Below are 12227 nucleotides of genomic sequence, written 5' to 3' on the forward strand. Positions count from 1 at the left end.
AGGGAGAGAGAGAGGAGAGAGAGAGGGAGTAGAGTCAGAAAGAGAGAGAGAGAGAGAATGAGGGTAGTCAGAGAGAGAGAGTGGGAGTAGAGTCAGAAAGAGAGAGAGAGAGTGAGGGTAGTCAGAGAGAGAGAGAGAGAGAGAGAGAGTGTAGTCAGAGAGAGAGAGAGAGAGAGAGAGAGAGAGGAGAGAGAGAGAGAGAGGAGAGAGAGAGTGGGAGTAGAGTCAGAAAGAGAGAGAGAGAGAGAGAGAGAGAGAGAGAGAGAGAGGGAGGGAGAGAGAGAGGGAGAGGGTCTGGCCAGAGCTCAGGGCTGAAATAGGGATCATATGTTCCTGTCTTACAGCACTCATCATCACATAGCTCTGCATCAGGGAGCCCTGGTAACACAACACATTTCCTACAGACAAAACACAGGGGGGAGTGGAGGGGAGGGGCATGTGTGTGTGTTCCCCAAACTAGCCTCCACCTGAAGACCCTGAGGCCGTGGCGTTGGGGTTGTTAAGACAAATACTGAAACAGGAAACCCAGCCAGGAGCCCTACAGGGACACACACTCACACACACCCATTACCCAACCTGTCCCGTCCACTCCTTATCTCACAGCCTCCGACTACCCGACACCTCCTCCTCCCCCAACACACACACCTTTATCCCCCGCCCCCATTCCACAGTCCCCCCCCCCGCCCCTGGGACGCTGCGCTCTGTTCCAAGTCTGCCCTGGCACGGTCCACAGAGGGGTGTCCTCCGGCTCCGCTTGCCAAGTCAAAGACCCTTTCATGTTCAGCTCAGCCTGCATGCTCGGGCTAGTAAAGCGTTAACAAACACACAGACACACACACACTGATATCCACACACACGCTCAAGCTGCACACACACACTTGGAAACTCGGATTCATTCAAGTACAACAACACTCACTAACCAAACAACAAAGCCTGCCGATGAATCTCTGGAGACAACATGTGTGTGTGTATTTAGGACTCAGGCTTTGGAATACAACATTCTTCATGAACAATTCGTATTCAAAACATGAATGTGGCTCTATGGTTAAAACGTACTATTAGAACCCAGGTGTGTACGTTATTGGAGGAGGAGGTACAGTAGCATCAGAGCTCATCTGTAACAAGCTCTTCACACAGAGAAAATATGACATTTTAGAAGGGGGGGAAACATCTCCCTCTACTTCAAATCTGAATGATACAAACAGACGGATATACACACTCTGTCTCTGCACTTTGAATTCTCTGTCACACAAGGGACAGATATGTCACCAACGAGGATTCGGACTCCTTCGCCACGACACCGCCCTTCCACTGCCCAACCCCCAACCCCCACCTTCAGTCCCTCATCCAGGCCTGACAGACGCCCCCAGTGAAAGAGGGGGCGGATGGGGGACTGGTGGGAGAAAGGTGGCATGGTGCCAACACAGCCTGGATAAATACCTTTGTTCCCCCAGAAACAGGATGGGCAGAAAGTAGGCTCAGCTAACGAAGACACACTAAACCACTAGTCTGGTGTATGTTTGGTCAAAATATGATGTCTTTCCTTCCTTAAAGGGAAGGTTTGGTGGGGTGTTGGATGGTTAAAATGTGAGTCCTATTCTCCCTTAAAGGGAAGGTTTGGTGGGGTGTTGGATGGTTATAATGTGAGTCCTTTTCTCCCTTAAAGGGAAGGTTTGGTGGGGTGTTGGATGGTTATAATGTGAGTCCTTTTCTCCCTTAAAGGGAAGGTTTGGTGGGGTGTTGGATGGTTAAAATGTGAGTCATTTTCTCCCTTAAAGGGAAGGTTTGGTGGGGTGTTGGATGGTTATAATGTGAGTCCTTTTCTTTTCCCTTAAAGGGAAGGTTTGGTGGGGTGTTGGATGGTTATAATGTGAGTCCTTTTGGTGGGGTGTTGGATGGTCCATTAAAGGGAAGGTTTGGTGGGGTGTTGGATGGTTAAAATGTGAGTCATTTTCTCCCTTAAAGGGAAGGTTTGGTGGGGTGTTGGATGGTTATAATGTGAGTCCTTTTTCTGTGCCTGACCCTGCCTGTGCCTGACCATGTCTGTGTCTGTGCCTGGCCATGTCTGTGCCTGACCATGTCTGTGTCTGACCATGTCTGTGCCTGATCCTGCCTGTGCCTGACCATGTCTGTGCCTGTGCCTGGCCATGTCTGTCTGTGCCTGACCATGTCTGTGCCTGTGCCTGACCATGTCTGTGCCTGATCATGTCTGTGCCTGACCATGTCTGTGTCTGTGCCTGACCCTGTCTGTGTCTGACCATGTCTGTGCCTGACCATGTCTGTGCCTGACCATGTGTCTGTGCCTGACCCTGTCTGTGCCTGACCATGTCTGTGTCTGTGCCTGACCCTGTCTGTGCCTGACCATGTCTGTGTCTGACCATGTCTGTGCCTGTCTGTGCCTGACCATGTCTGTGTCTGTGCCTGACCATGTCTGTGTCTGACCATGTCTGTCTGTGTCTGACCCTGTCTGTACCTGTGTCTGTGTCTGTGCCTGACCCTGTCTGTCCTGTGTCTGTGTCCTGACCATGTCTGACCATGTCTGTCTGTGCCTAACCATGTCTGACCCTGTCTGTGTCTGTGCCTGACCCTGTGTCTGTGTCTGACCCTGTATGTGTCTCTGTCTGTGCCTGACCCTCTCTGTGTCTGATCCTGACCCTCTCTGTGTCTGATCCTGACCCTCTCTGTGTCTGATCCTGTCTGTGTCTGATCCTGTCTGTCTGTCCTGACCCTGTCTGTGTCTGTGCCTGGCCATGTCTGTGCCTGACCCTGTATGTGTCTCTGTCTGTGCCTGACCCTCTCTGTGTCTGTGCCTGACCCTGTCTGTGTCTGATCCTGACCCTGTCTGTGCCTGTGCCTGGCCATGTCTGTGCCTGACCATGTCTGTGTCTGTGCCTGGCAATGTCTGTGCCTGACCATGTCTGTGCCTGACCCTGTCTGTGCCTGACCCTGTCTGTGTTTGTGCCTGGACATGTCTGTGTCTGACCATGTCTGTGCCTGACCATGTCTGTGCCTGACCCTGTCTGTATCTGACCCTGAGCCTGTCTGTGTCTGACCCTGAGCCTGTCTGTGTCTGACCCTGTGTCTGTGCCTGACCCTGTCAGTGTCTCTGTCTGTGCCTGACCCTCTCTGTGTCTGTGTCTGACCCTGTGTCTGTGTCTGACCCTGTGTCTGTGCCTGACCCTGTCTGTGTCTGACCCTGAGCCTGTCTGTGTCCTTCTGATCATCTGCTCTGTTAATAATGTGGAGCCGGCCTGTGTGTCCCTGTGCATATCTTAAGTTGTTTATCATGCAAATGGGGGTACGCTGTTCTGTTCTGTTCTGTCTGCTCCTCCTAATGGTCCATAACACAAACAAACACACACACACACATACAGGATTACATTTTTCATAGAGAGACATCAGCACTGTTGGACTCTGCATTTCAAAAAGGGGATTGTGTGTGTGTGTGTGTGTGTGTGTGTGTGTGTGTGTGTGTGGCTGTGGCTCTCTCTCTATCTCTCTCTATCTCTTTATCTCTCTCTCTCTCTCTTTATCTCTTTCTCTCTCTCTCTCTCTGGACAAGGAGGATAGCAACAAACTCATAAGATGAGCGTGAGGATGACGAAGAACGCCTTCATCAATCTCACTTCACGCAACACCACACACAAGCACAAACACACTCACACCACACACACTCACACATGATCCATTAGGCTTGTACTGTTAATAACAGACCATTGCATAACGTTAGTGACCCAGTGATATCATGTGGAGACGTTACGCATCAAGATCTAAATGAGCATAGAAAGATTGTAGAGGCAGCTGACTAGAGCCAAGAGGCATAGTGGGCCTGTGTGTGTGTGTGTGTGTGTGTGTGTGTGTGTGTGTGTGTGTGTGTGTGTGTGTGTGTGTGTGTGTGTGTGTGTGTTGCTTAACAAACGGATGCATAATTACTGATAAAATACAAGAGGTCATTAGATTTGACAGAAGAGAGGATAACTAGACCACAGCCCAACACAGATAGCATAGCGACATAGACACTGTGTTGTACATGGAGCTATATCTAGTCCTATGGGGTCTATACCAAATGACACTGTGTTGTACATGGAGCTATATCTAGTCCTATGGGGTCTAAACCAATAGACACTGTGTTGTACATGGAGTTATATCTAGTCCTATGGGGTCTATACCAATAGACACTGTGTTGTACATGGAGCTATATCTAGGCCTATGGGGTCTATACCAATAGACACTGTATTGTACATGGAGCTATATCTAGGCCTATGGGGTCTATACCAATAGACACTGTATTGTACATGGAGCTATATCTAGTCCTATGGGGTCCATACCAACAGACACTGTATTGTACATTAAAGGGATACTTCGGGATTTTGGCAATGAGTCCATTTATCTACTTCCCCCGAGTCAGATGAACTCGTGGATACCATTTATACGTCTCTGTGTTCAGTATGAAGGAAGTTAGAGTTAGTTTCGGGAGCCAATGCTAACTAGCGTAATGACCGGAGTCATTACACTAACACTAGTTAGTAATTGAGCTAGCGATAGTTAGCAACTTCCTTCAAATTGCACGCAGAGGCGTAAAAATGGTATCCACAAGATCATTAGACTCAGGGGAAGTACTGTAGATAAAGGTCCTCATTGCCAAAATCCCAAAGTAACCCTTTATGCTATATCTAGGTCTTTGAGGTCCATACCAATAGACACTGTATTGTACATGGAGCTGTGTGTTCACCTATACCCCACTGTATTGTACATGGAGCTGTGTGTTTACCTATACCCCACTGTATTGTACATGGAGCTGTGTGTTTACCTATACCCCACTGTATTGTACATGGAGCTGTGTGTTTACCTATACCCCACTGTATTGTACATGGAGCTGTGTGTTTACCTATACCCCACTGTATTGTACATGGAGCTGTGTGTTTACCTATACCCCACTGTATTGTACATGGAGCTGTGTGTTTACCTTTACACCACTGTATTGTACATGGAGCTGTGTGTTCACCTATACCCCACTGTATTGTACATGGAGCTGTGTGTTTACCTATACCCCACTGTATTGTACATGGAGCTGTGTGTTTACCTATACCCCACTGTATTGTACATGGAGCTGTGTGTTTGCCTATACCCCACTGTATTGTACATGGAGCTGTGTGTTTACCTATAGCCCACTGTATTGTACATGGAGCTGTGTGTTCACCTATACCCCTGTATTGTACTGTATTGTACATGGAGCTGTGTGTTTACCTATACCCCACTGTATTGTACATGGAGCTGTGTGTTTGCCTATACCCCACTGTATTGTACATGGAGCTGTGTGTTTACCTATACCCCACTGTATTGTACATGGAGCTGTGTGTTCACCTATACCCCACTGTATTGTACATGGAGCTGTGTGTTTACCTATACCCCACTGTATTGTACATGGAGCTGTGTGTTTACCTATACCCCACTGTATTGTACATGGAGCTGTGTGTTCACCTATACCCCACTGTATTGTACATGGAGCTGTGTGTTCACCTATACCCCACTGTATTGTACATGGAGCTGTGTGTTCACCTTACCCCACTGTATTGTACATGGAGCTGTGTGTTTGCCTATACCCCACTGTGTTGTACATGGAGCTGTGTGTTTACCTATACCCCACTGTATTGTACATGGAGCTGTGTGTTTACCTTTACCCCACTGTATTGTACATGGAGCTGTGTGTTTGCCTATACCCCACTGTATTGTACATGGAGCTGTGTGTTCACCTATACCCCACTGTATTGTACATGGAGCTGTGTGTTCACCTATACCCCACTGTATTGTACATGGAGCTGTGTGTTTACCTATACCCCACTGTATTGTACATGGAGCTGTGTGTTTGCCTATACCCCACTGTATTGTACATGGAGCTGTGTGTTTGCCTATACCCCACTGTATTGTACATGGAGCTGTGTGTTTACCTATACCCCACTGTATTGTACATGGAGCTGTGTGTTTACCTATACCCCACTGTATTGTACATGGAGCTGTGTGTTTACCTATACCCCACTGTATTGTACATGGAGCTGTGTGTTCACCTATACCCCACTGTATTGTACATGGAGCTGTGTGTTTACCTATACCCCACTGTATTGTACATGGAGCTGTGTGTTCACCTATACCCCACTGTATTGTACATGGAGCTGTGTGTTTGCCTATTGGGTATTTGTCATTTGGAGAACCCTCACTGATAAAACATTGAACTGAAAACCAGCCTCACCTCCGCAGAAGCATTGACAAGTCCAATGCAGCATACTACTTTTCTTTATACTAAAGCCCACATTTATATCCATAATTGTTTTTAGAAATGTTTATAATAACTCAAAAAATAAAATTAAACTGTCAAACACACAAAGTTCATTTCCACCAACGTCTGTAAGACAGAACTATTTGTTTGAGCTGCTCATCATGTTTTTTTCTCTCTCTTGCTTCATTTAGCTGTGGTTAGACAACCGCCGTAAGAAGTCCTTAATTAACTAAATGAAGACTAAGAGAACCCTGACAATTAGCGGCTCGAGTAGGATTCCTCAAATAAATGCCTCTTCCTTGACAGTTCACCGTAATTACTTTCCTACACGTTTTTTGTATTTATTTTATATTTTAGCGCCAGAGTATGAGTTGGCAGGCATGTATTTGAGGGGAAGAGATATATCTCTGTGAAAACCACAGCGAGATGGAGATACATCTATCGAGACCACATGAGACGGAAACTAGGCTTGCGTCCCAAGTGGCACTCTATTCCCTATACAGTGCACTACTTTTGATCAGAACCCACTATATACGGGCCCTGTATCAAAAGTAGTGCACTATATAGGGAATATGGTTCCTTTTGGGACGCAGCCCTTTCTCTCTTTTCCCGTCTCTCTCTCCCTCTCTCTTTCTTTAGGAGAGTAGAATGGGAGTTATATTGGGCTTCTATCCCCATTGCAGAGATAAACTCAACAACCCTACACCCAGCAGTGCAGCAAGAACGTCATATCTCATGGATATCCATCGCCACCAGTCAAAATTGAACCCAACTCGAAGTCCATCTGCTCTGTCCAGTTTGGACTGTAAATCCTTTTTGTGGTCTATGATCCAATAACCTTGCTTTTAAACGTCACCAAAACAAAGGCACTTACTCACAACTAGGGTTGTAAAATTCCCAGGTTTTCACAAAACAATCCCGTTGGGAGAACAACGGTTGGAGGAATCCCTGTTTATTCCTTCCTGATTCCGGGATTCCTCCGACCTGGATTTCTGGAAACCTTAGGGATTTTGCAACCCTACTCACAACGTTGAAGTACCATCCAAGTACCGTTAACACCCAAACCTTAGGGATTTTGCAACCCTACTCACAACGTTAAAGTACCATCCAAGTACCGTCAACACCCAAACCTTAGGGATTTTACAACCCTACTCACAACGTTGAAGTACCATCCAAGTACCGTTAAAACCCAAACCTTAGGGATTTTGCAACCCTACTCACAACGTTGAAGTACCATCCAAGTACCGTTAACACCCAAACCTTGGGGATTTTGCAACCCTACTCACAACGTTAAAGTACCATCCAAGTACCGTTAACACCCAAACCTTGGGGATTTTGCAACCCTACTCACAACGTTAAAGTACCATCCAAGTACCGTTAACACCCAAACCTTGGGGATTTTGCAACCCTACTCACAACGTTAAAGTACCATCCAAGTACCGTCAACACCCAAACCTTAGGGATTTTACAACCCTACTCACAACGTTGAAGTACCATCCAAGTACCGTTAAAACCCAAACCTTAGGGATTTTGCAACCCTACTCACAACGTTGAAGTACCATCCAAGTACCGTTAACACCCAAACCTTACAGTGAAACCTCAGACCCAAACACCTTGCTTGTCGCTTAAGTTCTTTACATCGGCAGCCCTGTTTGTTACGATCGTCATCATCGTCGTCATGGTGACGTCATTACCTGTGATATTCTCCTGCTTGGGGATAATTCCGTGGGTGGCGTCGATAAACAATCCTCATCATCGTTGCGCGGCGACACCTGAATGGCTACCTCCAAGGGGCGCCTCGACGGGTGTTTGTCTCGGCATTTGTTTGAGGAGGGACGGGCGAGGCGAGGGGAACGGCGGAGGGCGACCGCCTGTGCCCGTCGTCAGCGTCTTGTCCGTGCAGGGGGCGCCGCGGCACTGCCGCCTCTTGTGCTCGATGAAGAGCAGGATGTGGGCAAGAGGGAAGCGGGCATGGCACTGGCCACAGGTGAGCAGGTCCTGGTCCCCCTGAGGAGGATCCTGTCGTCCCCATGCTGCCCCAGCCTGGGGTGGTCCTCGTGCTCCTCGTCTGGGGGAGAACGGCCCGACAGGGGCTCAGCTGGAGAGGGGAGAGAGGAGGGGAGATAGACAGTTACACTTCCATACAGAATACATGACAGGGTTGAAATCTACATAGAGGACTATGGACTATGGCATTTCATCCAAGGCAGCTGACAAACTGTGGAGGAGAGTTAGACACTTTATAGATAGTGGAAACATTAAAAACTGATTAAGATCTACACTCAAGTATCATTTCAAGGAAGAGTGAGACACAGTATATAGGTTATTATAGTGTTGCAAATCTGCATATGCATCTCTTGCTATCGTTTTTAGGACTATTATTACTGATAATATAGAAGGCACAACCAACGAAGAGAGGAATGAACATCCAGTGGCAGGATCGTATAATCATATTCAGTTCTATTACAGTCCTATCGTTTGAACGACTATTATCAGTGTTATTGTCATGATGATTTCCAGTGTTATAATGGATGTCGCCATAATCTAGACGTCACCTGTGGTTTATAGTGATTGCATTTCCAGGTGATGCACTGTCTTAGAAAAGGTATGAGAGAAGGATTTGAAAGGGGGGGGGGAGTAGGGAGGAAGGAAGAAGACTTAGACAAGACTACAGCACTGTTTTTCGATAAGCCTGCCAGTGACACCGTTCAGTCAGCGTGCTGCTCGCTGCCTGAACGATTAAGGCGCTTGACCCTCTTTATTGTGCTGCCAATCTCGCGTTTTTAATGAACCTAACACCTCGGAGAATCAAAAAATAGATTCTAATTTGAGTTCAAGATGATTGGACCCCATTTTCGTTAAAAGTGCTGGGATCTCGTGAACCGAGGTTAGATATTGAGGGGTGTATGTGGAGTAGGTCCCTGAAGTATACAGGCAGTCAAGGAGCATTTTTTTAAAAATAGTTCATCTAGCTACAGTAAACGACATCCCGAGGCCCAACTGGGATGTTAAGATAAAATGTGATGAATTCTCGCTGTCTGTTCTGAACCTTAAATTCTGTGTCAGGTCAGACGAGAAGGAAGCAGGGAGGAGGGGTTGAAGGAATATTTTTCCTTTTAATTTGAGTTGAATTCCTACAGCTTATGCTGTCAGGACATAGCAGTCTGACTGAGGCTCAGTGCGAAAAAGTCTACCTTCAAACCCAAATAATCAAATGTGTTTGTATCGGCAACTGGTTACAAAAATAAGTTGACTTTTTTTTTTTTTTTTAAGTATATATTATTCCTCAACATCCAAGTGAGCACCAGAATTTCAACTGACTGAACTTAATCAAATAACTACTGAAATTAGGCAATAGGCTATTTAAATAGCTATTACCTAATTATAACATGGTAATGATCCCTTATTTCAAGTACCCTAGCTGCTATTGCAGGGATTCATACAACGCAGCCAATATGGACCAGGAGGAATCTGACTTGAACGGAAGCTGTTTTTCAATAGGCCATAACGAGCTATTAAAATAGTTCAAACGATGCATGTAAATAACAGAGTATTCCATTGGAATAATATTACCATGCATTTGCCAGTACGGCTGTAATCCTATAGGCCTATACGTCCGTCTCATTTGTCATATTTGAATGATGAACTAGGTCCCTCGTGAGAATGTGGATATAACTAAGGATTTGGCAATTAGGATACATTTTTTGTCATATTTTGACATTTAATTGAAAGAAACTGTGATAGACTAAGATTTTGTTGAAATAGGGGACTAATATACCTGGAAGAGTGAATAGGCATGCAATATGCTCTAGGGTCCAATATGAGGCTACTTAACTGAAAACTACTCATATCACAGAGGTATCTCACAGTGGCCTATGGATGTTTGAAATTATGTCACATTTTGCCTACTGATCATTTCTTGCAGAAAATAAAACGTTCTCAGATGGCCATTGTTTTATCCATCTTCGAAGGAAATGGAAAATACTGAATATTCATGAAGAAATCTATTGAAATGATTCACTTTTAATTTATTTGGAATACTATAATAGGTCTATTGATTAGATATCACAGTGGCATAACAAGGAACATCAAATATACGACCACGAACAACTGCGCTTGGTCTAGCAGGCAACGTAGACAAAGCAATAAAGTAGCCTAGATCAAGTTCAAGTTCATCGGCGTGTATGTCCACAATCATATTCTGCCCCCTACCGGCGCCGTCCATAGATATACTACAATTGAAGGCATATGTTACGAGAACCTAATTTGCTCCGAGAATTGAATGGTAAAAGAGAAACAACCGGGTGGAAACATTGTAGCGATTTACAGAATACGTGGAACAAAACATTTATATATATATATATATATATATATATATATATACGGAAAATCATATTATTAAAACTAGTTTCCAAATGATCTAGCCCCGGTAACGTAAAAAAAAAAGAAATTAGCACAGTTGAAATCATGCCATTATACACCACGGCATAAACAGCATAAAAGCAATAGCTTATTGAATATACATGTATAACTCATAAATGACTCTAAAACACCACTTCAGTATGCCTGCCCAAATGTAATAGGTTATTGCATAAAAGCCTCCCGTGTCCCCTCTCTGAAAATTAACCTCTTCGTTAAATGTAACGTAGCGGAGCGTCCAATAGTAGATGTAATCGAACGTCTCCAATTGTTCCAATGCTTATTGTATCCATTCACATTAACTCACGGTGTAAACGATAACAATGTAATTGGATCACTAGGTTATACGGGGTGCAGTGTTATTCTTGGATCGAGAACTCCTATATCCCTCGATATCAACGCTGGCTACGTTCCACACACGAGGTCTTCTGTATGGGCTATGAGTATGTAAACACCCCGTTCTCCCCATTCAAAAAAAAAAGAAAACATCTCTCGAAAAAAATCTACGCTATCAAAACAAATAGTAATAACAAAGTGGAATTGCTTATTTGGGGATACACTTTGCTTTTTTCGTAGCGTATTCCATATCGGAAACTGATATGACTAAATATAAATATTCACAGGATACCTTGATAGGCAAAGGTATCCCTCAACTACAACCCAGATGTCCTTTAATAGCGAAAGAAGCCTGTGTTGTAGCATCGGCACATACATGCAAAATAGCCTTATACGTTATTGTTTACCAAATATACAATATTTTCCAAGGTCCAACTTTTTCGATAGAAAGTTATCCGATTCAATGACGGCGTTCTTGGCACGCTTTTAGGTTATGTCCACGGGTCCGCGTAATGTCCAGTTGCCCACAAACATTCTCCAAATACATTGAGAAGAGGCTGTGTGTGTTCTTGTTTAGCAGATTATAAAATAAGCAATTTTCAATTCTACTTACGCGAAAACTCCCGCTTGCTCAAGTGCTGGGGTTTGCCTTGCTTGCGGCGAGACATGTTGGTAAGTGGTGGCGTTCAGCTTAGTTCACATTGGCAGAGGCGTCCTACAATGTAATAGACTCCAGATAAAATGTCTTCATCGATGCGTTTGACATCCAAAAAATGAATTATAGATCACATCACGGTGACGCGCGGGGGTACGGGCTGTGCGGCAGTCTTCATGACTTTTTTGCAAAGACAGAGAGAGGGATATGAGCAAAGCCCCTGAGCTGCAAGTTCAAGTGCGGACGTGACGTTCCTACGAACTTGAACGTCAGTCGATGGATGGACATGAAGATAGAACACATGGGCAGGGCAACGCTGGGGGTAGGAGGTGGAGATAGAATAACAAAACCAATGGACAGTCATTACTGGATCCGTCTCTGAAAAAGAAAGGGACCCCGAAGACGCCAATGGACAGAGAGATCAGGGGCCGGGCCAATAGAGAAGGAGAGAGCGAGAGAGAGATTGGAAACGAACGTGAACCTTGGGAGACAGCACATCCAAGTGGAAGGATTCTTGGCAAATAAATATGGAGAAATATGGGA

The 12227-nt window shown here is 45.2% G+C and overlaps 1 pseudogene; it reads right to left on the bottom strand.

Moving 5' to 3' along the window:
- Positions 1 to 11806, bottom strand: part of LOC112230240 — a 45709-nt pseudogene extending 33903 nt beyond the window's left edge.
- Positions 11807 to 12227: the final 421 nt, after the last annotated feature.

Source organism: Oncorhynchus tshawytscha, linkage group LG32 (assembly GCF_018296145.1).
Source record: "Oncorhynchus tshawytscha isolate Ot180627B linkage group LG32, Otsh_v2.0, whole genome shotgun sequence".
Taxonomy (NCBI): domain Eukaryota; kingdom Metazoa; phylum Chordata; class Actinopteri; order Salmoniformes; family Salmonidae; genus Oncorhynchus; species Oncorhynchus tshawytscha.